Source organism: Erigeron canadensis, chromosome 3, assembly GCF_010389155.1.
Source record: "Erigeron canadensis isolate Cc75 chromosome 3, C_canadensis_v1, whole genome shotgun sequence".
Classification (NCBI taxonomy): Eukaryota; Viridiplantae; Streptophyta; class Magnoliopsida; order Asterales; family Asteraceae; genus Erigeron; species Erigeron canadensis.
Genome location: NC_057763.1, coordinates 20,201,292 through 20,212,999, shown reverse-complemented (window position 1 = coordinate 20,212,999; position 11,708 = coordinate 20,201,292).

Genomic DNA, 11,708 nt, shown 5'->3' with positions numbered 1-11,708 from the left:
GAGGCAATTTACTTATCACATCAATTTTAGCTTTACCAACCTCTAACCCTTCCTTAGAAACTTTGTGTCCCAAAACAATACCTTCTTTAACCATGAAGTGACATTTTTCCCAATTTAAGACCAAGTGTGCCCGCTAACACCTTTCCAACATCCTATCAAGACTCTTTAAACAATTCTCAAATGAACTTCCAAAAACCGAAAAACCATCCATGAAGACTTCCATGGAGGTTTCAATCATGTCTTGAAAAATGGCATTCATACACCGTTGGAAAGTACCGGATGCATTACAAAGACTTAATGGCATCCTTCTATAGGCATAAGTGCCATAGGGACAAGTAAAAGTGGTCTTCTCTTAGTCTTTAGGGTCAATGGGTATTTGAAAGTACCCGGAAAACCCGTCCAAAAAGCAAAAATACTCGTTTTCGGTGAGCCGTTCGAGCATTTGATTGATAAAGGGCAATGGGAAATGGTCCTTGCGGGTTGCATCATTTAACTTCCGATAGTCAATACATACCCTCCACCTCGTGACAGTTCTTGTGGGAATTAATTCATTTTTATCATTTAAGACAACAGTCATCCCACCCTTTTTCGGTACACAGTGTACCGGACTCACCCATGAACTATTCGAGATGGGGAATATGATTCCCGCATCTAACAACTTAATCACCTCCTTTTTGACAACATCTTTCATGTTTGGATTCAATCTCCGTTGCCTTTGCACAACAGGTTTAACATTATCAACAAAGTTTATTGTGTGCTTACATATTCTGGACTTATACCCGGAATATCGGAAATTTTTCATGCAAATGCCTTTTTATGGGCCTTTAAGACGGTAATAAGCCTAGATTTTTCATCCTCCATCAAAGAAGATGAAATGACAACGGGGAGGAAAGATATACCTTCTAAGTATGCATACCCCAAATGATCCGGAAGCGATTTGAGTTCCATGTCGGTTGGAGGGCTCTCAACCGATGTAGGTACTCGTTTGCTTTTATCAACCTTGATCTCTTCAAATGTTTCGTCATCCGGTGGAGTTTCATCAACAATTAGAGCCATGATCTCTTGCATCATCTCATCAACCAACTCTTGTTCTTCATCACTACAAGCTAACAAAGCTTGCCCATCCTCCATATCCACATCCATGAGCTCCTTTTCCAAAGCATCTTCCTCTTCAATAACATTGATCCTGAAACAAGATTCATCACACGAGTAAGGATGCTTAAGAGCTTTATCAACATTAAAAACAACCCGGTCATCACCGACACCCAAAGAAATTTCCTTAGCCTTGACCCGGATGATAGCATCCGTGATCATAAGGAAAGGTCGGCCTAGAATTAGAGGCACATTAATATCCGCCTCCATCTCTAATATAACAAAGTCAACCGGGAAAATCATATGACCCACCTTAATCTGTAAATTCTCCACTATCCCCATGGGATATTGGAATGATCTATCTGCAAGCTAATGCTAATGCGGATTAGGGTCAATGCACCTAAGGACAATTTCTTGTAAACCAATTAAGGCATCAAATTAATGCTGGCCCTAAGATCGGCCAATGCCTTATACAATTCAACACCAAAAGAACAAGAAATAAGAAAACTCCCTGGATCATCTAGCTTAGGGGGAATCTCTTTCTTTATTATTACGGAACATTCGACACTCATGACTGCCATTTTCCCTTCTTCTAGCTTCTTTCTATCCGAGATGAGATCTTTGAGAAACTTCGCATAGTTGGGCATACGTGCAAGAAGATCACCTAGCGGAATAGTAATGTTAACATTTTGTATTAAATCAACAAACTTCTTAAAGTTCTCCTTCATCTTCACCCCCTTCAACTGTTGAGGAAACGAAACCTTCGGTTGGTAAGGCTTCACCGGAGGTGTCTCAACAGTAGGTTTCTCAACATTAGTAGATGGAACAGCCAGAATCTTCACGGCTGGGTTCGGCTCCATATCGATCTCTTCATCAACAGTCCCATCAGCTTCAACCTGTGCAAGAGGAGTAACTACATTAGGAAAAGGATTTGCAGAGTTATAAGTGTTACCTGCTCTTGTTGTGGTCGCATTAACATGCTCATTTCGAGCATTCAGGTGATTGTACTTCGCTCCGGATCCTTGGCTATTCTGCTGAGGCTTAGGATTCTGCTGAGTATTGCTCGGTGTTGTACCGGGCTGCCTGTTTGAAGTTCTTAGCCTTTCAAGCTTAGCCTCTATATCCTGAAATGTTGCTTGAGTACTCTTTGTACTCTGCTCAAGCTTATTAGCCAACCCGTCCAATCTAGTAGTCATAGCATCCCATTGAGAAACCATCTTCTTGTTCTGTTCTTCTACCTTCTCATTGGTTGCTTTCTGAGCTCCTACCAAATCCTTCATGATCTCTCTTAATTCAGCATTCGCATTCTGGTGACTGTTGAATCTGCTGAACCTGTTTCCACTAAAACCAGAATTATTAGTATTAAAAGTAGATGAAGGGAAAGAAGTACCTGATGATCGGTATTCTGATTGAAGTTCCCTTGCTGATTTTGAACATAGTTGACTTCCTGGGCCGGTTTATCCGGGCAATCTTCTTAATAGTGCATGTCTCCATAGTAGTCACATCCATCAGCAATCACCTTCACATCTCTTTCAATGCTTTTAAACCTCATGTCTTGGTTGTCAAACCTCTTGTTCATCTGTTTCGAGAGTGCTTTGACTTCAGCAACCAAACTAGACTCTTCACCACTTTCCAGCTTTGCAGCAATCTTACCAATATGCCTCCTATCTCGAGCTTCTTCACGAACAGGGAACCCCTTTGCCATGTCATCGAGGATTTTATAGGCTTCACTTGGGGTCACATTATTCAAACTACCCCCGAATGCACCTGCAAGTTCTCTCTTTGTTTTCCTTAGCAACCCATCATAGAATATGTCTACCATTGCTTCAGTATTCAGGTTATGCCCTGGACAATTCCTGAGCATTTCTTTATAACGCTTCCAAACATCGACCACATCTACTCCTGCATCTTGAAGGAAAGCTCTGATTTTGTTCTCAAGTTGCCTTTGAGTTCTCACAGAATAGAACTCATCAATGAATCCTTCACGAAGTTGAGCCCACGTAGTGTAAAGATCATCCGGCTGTACTTTCAACCACACTTTAGCCTCCCCACAAAGAGTGAGTGGGAAAAGCTCCAGCTTCACAACATCATCTTGTCCTTCGCCATAATGATAAAACCTGCAAATTTTCTCAAACCTTTCTAAATGGGCGTAAGGATCACTGTTTGATACACCATCGAATTTCTCCTCTTCAACACTTTTCAAATGATTACCCTTAGAGAAAAGTTTATCCCGGTAGTTGACGGACGAATGGGAGTACCCCGGTTGGTTGGTACATTTCTTCTCCGGTCACCGTAAAGACGGTTATTGGGGTCGACCGATTGCTCTTGATCACCCATTCTTCTTGCTCTAACTGGTTGATTTACTCGAGGAAGTACTATTGAATTTGGTTTATGAGTGTTATCCCGATTATCCTCTTCTTCTGAACTATCACCAGTTTTGAACAACGAACTACCTTCAGAGAATTTGGTGCTAAATGGAACTTCGGACGTAGAATCCTTCTTTGAATAGTGTTGATCCAAGTCTATGTCCGGTTGGTCACGGTTTTCAGTTTCTGAATCTATTTTGTCGGCTTTTGAGGGCTCCGTGTTGTTTGGTATTACTAAGCGTCTTCTGGCTTTCTCGGGATTAGATAAAGGACTCACTAAAGGTCTATCGGAGGCTCTTGTGTTCATCCACTAACAGATCAGCTACACATGCACCACAAGAAAAACAGTTAACCGCACCAGGAACTAACAAAAACAAAAATAAAAATCTATCTATTAAAACAAATAACTTCCCCACAAATGAATGCAAGGGAGGGTCGAATCACAAAACACACAACTACTTATTTCAAATCCCCGGAAACGGCGCCAAAAACTTGATGTGTGAAATCTAGTAATAAAATTTATAAACACGAATTACTAAAAGACTGACTACTACACACTCACAGGCAGTGTACCTGATCGCATGCAGTATAGTAAAAACTGGTAAGCCGAAATCGTTCACAAGGACTTTTGTAAGCAATTGTAAAAATTAAGTGATTCAGGAAAATGGGGGTTTTGTGGCCGAGTTGCCACGTTGCAAGTAGTTAGTGAAATGAGTCAGTAATCCCTCAGGATTAATCGAAAGAAGAGTTTGTTGTATTAAACAATAATTTAAAGGTCACCCATCTTGATTTCGCTCGACAACATGTTAAAATTGCACGTTTGCTGAAGTTCAAATTCAATTTAGTTGATTAAATAACCGAGACTCAAATTATTTGCCAACCCCATACCCGTCAAGTTAACAACTTCATTTGACTCTCTTGTTTAAACTAGTTCCATTATTAAGACTGGTACCCCAAGACGCCTTTTTATAACTTTACTAATTCAACAATGGTTCTGGTTATGTTAGATAATAATTGTGTCTATCGATTGTACCCAACCATTAACCCGTTAATTCTTATTAATTATTAATTACTTTCTAGCGTACCCATCATAGAAATAATCGCTTTTAACCAAGCAATCCAAATAACTTCTACCCAACCCAAGTTACCACTAAGATCGTACAAAAATTATCCGTAATCAATAATTAAATAACAAAGAATTAATAAGCTAAGATCACGACACAATGTTAAATCAAATCAAATTGAATTATAAAAATAGTGCAATCCTTACATATTGTCTTACTCCATCAAGATGGATGAAAAGGCGATTAGCCACTCATATATAACACGAATAACAAATCAAATAAAGAGAATCCATCGTTACCGAATACAAGGGAATGAAAACGAATAACGGAAATAATCCAATCGTACTTGAAATCCTTAAAGATGGCTGAATACAAGAAAAACCCTCAAAAGGTGCTTCCAAAAACGGCTAAGATATGACTTAGGGTTTCTAAGCTATGAAAAAGATGTTTTAAAATTCGTCCAAAAGAGTTTTTATTTAAAGTATACGCGTAATTGCCGTTATAGACTTGTAACTCCCGTTAAGACCCAGCTTGTAAGTCCCGTTAGGACAAATGTAACTGCAGTTACAGTAGCCATGTTATTTCCTTGATCTTCTTAACGGCCGTTAGATGTATTATAACGGGGGTTAAGCTTCTTTCATCAAGATTTCTTCATTTTGACATCCTTTTTCACTATATCTTCGACCCAATTCATCCATGAACTTCACGATGTACTTTCTTAAGTTGTTTTTGGCCATTTTCTTCCATGAACCTGCTATGGACCTGAAACCACTCATACATACCATAAAGCATCGAAATATAGGTATGAATGACTATAACATAGCATAAATGACCTAAAACAATGTGGGAAATATGTATAAAATGAGTCACATCACGCGTATAATACTCCCCCTCATTTGAATATCCGTCTTCAAAATATCAAATGTCGATCTTGTATACAAATGACTCATTAATCTGCCAAGTTATTGCTTGATCAGGTCTGATGAAGATTGATTGTGTCACCGTCTTGTTGATCATATGTTGAGATTGAATTTATCATCTTTTGAACTTGATCTATATACACATCTTCAAATGATACCGTTGAATTTTGACTTGCTATTCTTGAGGCTAGATTCTTCTTGGGTGTCTTCATTATTGATCTTTGACTATGACCATTTTCATAGTTAGATGATATAGATGTTAATGAGTGTTTGATCTCCATGAAATCGTGTAGTATCATCACTTGTGAAAAGCTAAATTATTCGTGACTGTGCTTCTAGCATCTACATATCCAATCATCTTTGCAAGTGAACTCTTTTGATCAAATAATCTCATATCTCATGTATCGAAGTAGGTCTTCAGTTTCATCCAACGATAGCTTGTTGATTCGGAGCCATTTATTGCTATCACATTTATAGAATGATGTAATATCGGGGATATGTAGTTGTAACACCCGTCATTTAAAAACCTGGATTTTTAAAAACTTTCACCTAACCGCGTTTAATAATAGCGGAAAAGGATCTCATATAAATCTGCCCATCCGTAACCGGATGAAACATTTGAAAACATTTGGTGTTACTAAATGCATCATCGAAATAATAAAAAAATCCAAGTCTTGGCACCAACATAAATGCCAAGCATTATTACATAGTCTTAAATCATAATATCGCAACTGAAGTAGCCAAACAAAAGGCTAAGGGTAGTTTAAGCATCAAGAACATATATGCTATCGTCATTAATGTCTCTACCCATCCTCACCAAGCTATCCTTTCTCTAGCTCCAAACTCACCTAATTTGATGGCACAACATTTTCAAAGAGCAAGTGTTAGCTAATAAATTAGCTAAGTAAGAATAACATATTTGAAAACGTTTGCCGATTAGATATTTTAATAAAATCATATCATCGTTATATGTTAATATCACATGAGCATCATAAACATTATAAGCATCATATAGCATAACACATTAGGAACATCATAATCCTAGGTGTGCCTAACTTTCTTACGCAACTTTCTTTACTTCGTATCTTTTCTTTGCTTCTTTGCCTAGACGTAGGCTAAGTGACTTATGTCACTTACATAGAGATGTGGGGTTGTGTGTAGGCGATCATAGACCATACAGGGAGTCCTCACACCCGACATGATGGGTAACCAATAAAGGGTCCATCGACGTCGTTAAGGAAAGACAAAGTCATGTCCAACTGAATAAACCGTTTATGCCTTTACGCATTGGTGGTTAGTTACTCCACCCGGAATAAACAAACGTAACTATGCCACAAGGAGCAACTCAAGTGACCATGTACGCACTAGCTTTGCAACTAGCACGGGTTAAGCTTAACACAACTTTAAATATGCTCGAGACTTCTTTATTACATTAATTTAGGCTACACTTTCACCTAAACTAATCACTTTTATCTTTACTTTATATTAACGTAGGCTATACTTTCACCTATAATCACATATCATCTTTACTTTAGGGCCCTTAAAGTGCATGTGAACATGACAATCCTAATCAAAGGACTAGTGACTAGGTGATCAAACCACATATGAAATCTTATCATAAACATATCATCACTTCATGATCATATAACATAATCATAACATCATTCCATAATCACCTATCATAATCATGTCATCATTACATATTCACTTTACATAAGCATATCATCATTTTGTAACATGGGAACTTACCTTATGCCTTTGCAACCTGCATATACATTTCATATATCATAAAAGGTAAGCATCATACCCCATCGTAACCTCCCATAATCACCCATAAACATAAAACATACATACATATTCAATTGGAAGGTTTAACTTATGAAAACGTGTTTTGTTGTACCAACAGGTGACAAAAGATATTATCTTACCTCGGTACAGCTTACCAACCAGTTATGAGTATCTTATAGTGCTTGCTAAGTGCTTCTGACTACCTAGAATCAACATAGGACTAATTAACGAGTGTAACAAGACCAAACTGACCTACAGTCTCTATATACGAGTTGCATACCCTTTAATTACCATCATTCCAAATAATAGTCTCTTTTTGACTATTACCCCGGGTAGGTTATTTCTTTTTGTCTACTTTGAGACTATTATCCCAGGTAGTTAGCCTCTTTTTGACTATTCTCAACTTTTGTCTATTTCTAGACTATTATCCCAGGTAGTTAGTCTCTTTTGGTCTATTTTTCCAAAAACGGGTTTTACACTTAAAAAGGACTCTTTTAAGACCTAACTGGTGATTTGGCACCATCAATTGCTCCATGAACGAGTTGTTAACAAAATGGATCATTAGGTTACATTAAACAACCATTCCTAACATCAAAACTCGATTAATTAACCACAAATGATTACCAACAACCCAATCCATTCTCCAAACCCTAAGACCTGAATTAAATCTATACAATTGGTTCATATGATCACAAACTAAAGAGAAATCACCTATATTACATGTAGATGATCAAGAGGATGAGAGATCTTATTGAAACTTGGTCGAAACACCAATAAACGAAGGGATTTGATGAAGAATTGCTATGGAAGAGGGAAGGGGCGGCTGGGGTTTTTCTCACACATGTAATGCAGAACTTTTGGGAATTAGGGAAGCCTAATTAACCCTTAAACCCCTGGCCATTAACTCCTAATGTTACACTTTGATCCCTTGACTTCTAAACGTCGCATCTTAGCTTAACTTTCTTACCGGGAGTCTTAACGAACTATCAAGCACTTAACTCTCATACTTTACTTTAACTTAGGTTCATTTAACATATCATGATCATTTAATTTTCAACACATAAGCTATTAATCACATAATCCCATATAGGGCACATAAACTTAACGAAACTTAACGTTGACTAACGGAAGGTCAAATAGTCAAACTTAAAAAGTTTGGGATGTTACAGCAGTACTATCATTAGTACTAATAAAATACATCAACATCCCATTTGCGGTTCAAAAACCGACAATAACTTAATGAGTAAGCCTTGCCAATATTCAAGTTTTTTGACCTTTCGTCAATATACTTTCATAAATGAACAAAAGTCTCATTCAATTTATGCTCGATTTTTCGAGATAATACAACACTAAGTTGTAGTATATCCATCTCTTCATGAGATTCAGTTATATGAATTTTGACATCCATTTATTAATTATTTATAAATCTCCCCCTTGGATGTCCAATTTGCAATTGATGATATTGCATGTAGACAATTGTGCCATACACATATTTTGTTTAGCCATATAATGACAAAATAATCTCAAAACCAATATTGTCCATAAGAACCATTCATACATATGTTGATCATCAGAAATATGATTCATGCTCAAAGCATTTTATATCTATGTGAAGCTTTAAGCCATTTACCGGATCTAATGATAGCAAGGAGATACAAATAACTATTTGTATATCACGGTATTCAAATCTACTAATAATATGATCAACCATGGGAGATATATATTTTTGTCTTTGCGAAAATCTATTATAACATCAATTGCACCATATACGTCAATATATCAATTTCTCACTTCGCTTTAGCACAAGACCGATTTATATAAAGTATGCTACACATTCTTATGTATGGATTTCATGTCCAAAAATTTCGTGCACGATAAGAGGCTTTAAATATTTGGTAGCATTACTGATCTTGTTATTTTCAACCAACGTATCTCAATTTCTGCACCTCATAGCATATATGCTCTTAAAAGTTCGCACGCATAGTATTTAGCTTCATATAGCACATATAATCGTTGTCGACATCAATCTTATTTCAATTCCATGCTTTCGATTCAATGCAATAGTTGACATGATATATGTTTGTAAGAGATCTCTTCATTATTCAAATATCATCGGTTCTTCATGAACCATCATGTCTATTGTCTCTTTAAGACAGATTTCTGGGTCTCTTCACCTCGATATGACCATCACATTTATTTCTCCTTTCTATTTTCGAGGCTTTTTATTTGGAACCGATATCCTTTTGTGCGCGTGCCATAGACTCATATAAGTCATCATTTTGAGATACGGTCAATTTGGAGCATTGAAATAAATGGATATGGCTTTATTTAATTTTGTGAGCGTGTAAGTCAATTGTCAAACTCAATTGATTCAATCACCATATGAACCTTATGTTCATATTCCTTAGTAAGCTCACACAATAATCATTCTAAATTGTTTCTTCTCTCCCCTTGAATATATTCCTCTTTTGAAATACATCGTTTTGCATTGTCATAGGATATGTACCATATCCAAGATAACGAGGAGGAACTATTTTATTTTGTTGGCATGATACGAGATCATATTGTATAATGACTTTGCCTAAACATATAATTCAGGGTTTTGCTCTCATAATAATTTAATTTGCAATAGACGCTTAATAAGCGCTTTAAGATTCACCACCATTTACGAATACTCGCAATCTTATTAGCTAAGCCATTTTTTACGCAAACTTCATGTTGCGTTATTCATGATATATGACCATTTAGACGATGCATCGCTTTTGAATAACTAAATGGTATATTAGATGTATAGGCCACATACATCCTCTTGTATCATCTTTAGATAGATAAGGGAATTCGTCCCCACTTGGCAAGCAATTGGTGAATAATTGATATTTCTGAGAGCTTATGAACTCATTACTTTGAAGAATCTACAAATTCTCTTTTGCATCATAATGACTCGGGATGGTCAACCGGTCATGTCAAAACAATAATCATGAAATCATGGTTCATAAACTTCTAGTTATGACCATATGTGATTCAAGTGCATTTTGCATTGTATAGTTTATATACAATGATGATACCAAAGTGTATCATTTACTCTTAAATGTTGTTCCTTTTGATCAAATTATATTAACTATCGAAGTAGCTCTTTAGGAACCAACAATATGTCAATAATATGACAATCTTGAATACATAGATAAATGTCTTTGAAGTGAAATAACGACATAATGTATATAGTCGTTTTTCTTTAGTTACTAGTAATTTGGTTACTCATTGTGACAACTCGTGTTCATAATAGAAACACTATGATAAGTAAACTCTCATGATCATTTGATCATATAGAAGTCGATCATTGCTAATGTCATCTCGTGTTCTTAAGAAACACATTGATTTTTAGATTTCTATGACCATGACACATATTAATCATTCGGATCGCATGTAATTGCATTCACTTTAGTGAATGGATACCACACCGTTAAACGGCTTTAGAAATATTTTATCATATTGCTACTTCATGAGCATCCATGTGAAGTTGTACTCGCTTATATTTGACAAATTTTCAACTTCATGTGCAACAAACTATAGCGAGTCTTTAGAAGAATCACATGTTTATGATTATCATATAATTCTTATGACCATTGTCATGAATTTTGATGTGCTCTCATATTGAGCTCTTATAATTGATCTTCGTGATTATCACACCAATTTGGTGATCCTTTTCTTCAAGAACTTGAAGTTTTGATATGCCAATTCATCATAGTATTTTATGTCAATTTTTCGACATAATCACATAGATATTTATAATCAAACCAAACTTTGATCCAACAAAATCAAAATTTGTATATTGTTGCACAATAATTTATTGTAATGATTCCGAATGAAGAATCATTAAGAACTTTTGAACTACATGACGTAGTTTATTGAAATGACAAATAATGTCAAAAAATCGATAATCTATAGTTATTTATGCTTTGAATGTGTTCAAAGAATCACACAAGAACCTTTTGTTCTTTATTGTATATGAACTACAAGTAGTAGTGATCAATGGCATATCCATATCATTCTCTATGGATAATTTTGAAACAACTTCATGTCAAATAAATATAACTCTAGTTATGATAATTCTTTCAAGTATTCGACATAATTGCATGGTATTCGATAACCATGTTGCATAATAAACTGATGTTATTAGCAAATCATACAATTTTTGATCCAACAAAATCAAAAATAATTTTAGTCCATTTGACATAACATGTAGTTATGATTCTCTATAAAGAATCATTAAGAGCTTTTGATTTGTAATAATTGTCAACTAATCATTGAGATTTCTCATAATTGCAACGGACATTTCACTATTAAATATTTAAGCGTTGACATGATTCCAACGAGTCTTTCATCGTTATGTATTTTCTTTTAAATCCCCAGGAAGGTGATGTTGGAGAAAAATCATTAATTTTTCATGCTCTTGCAAAGTGGTCTTATCCAACTTTAAT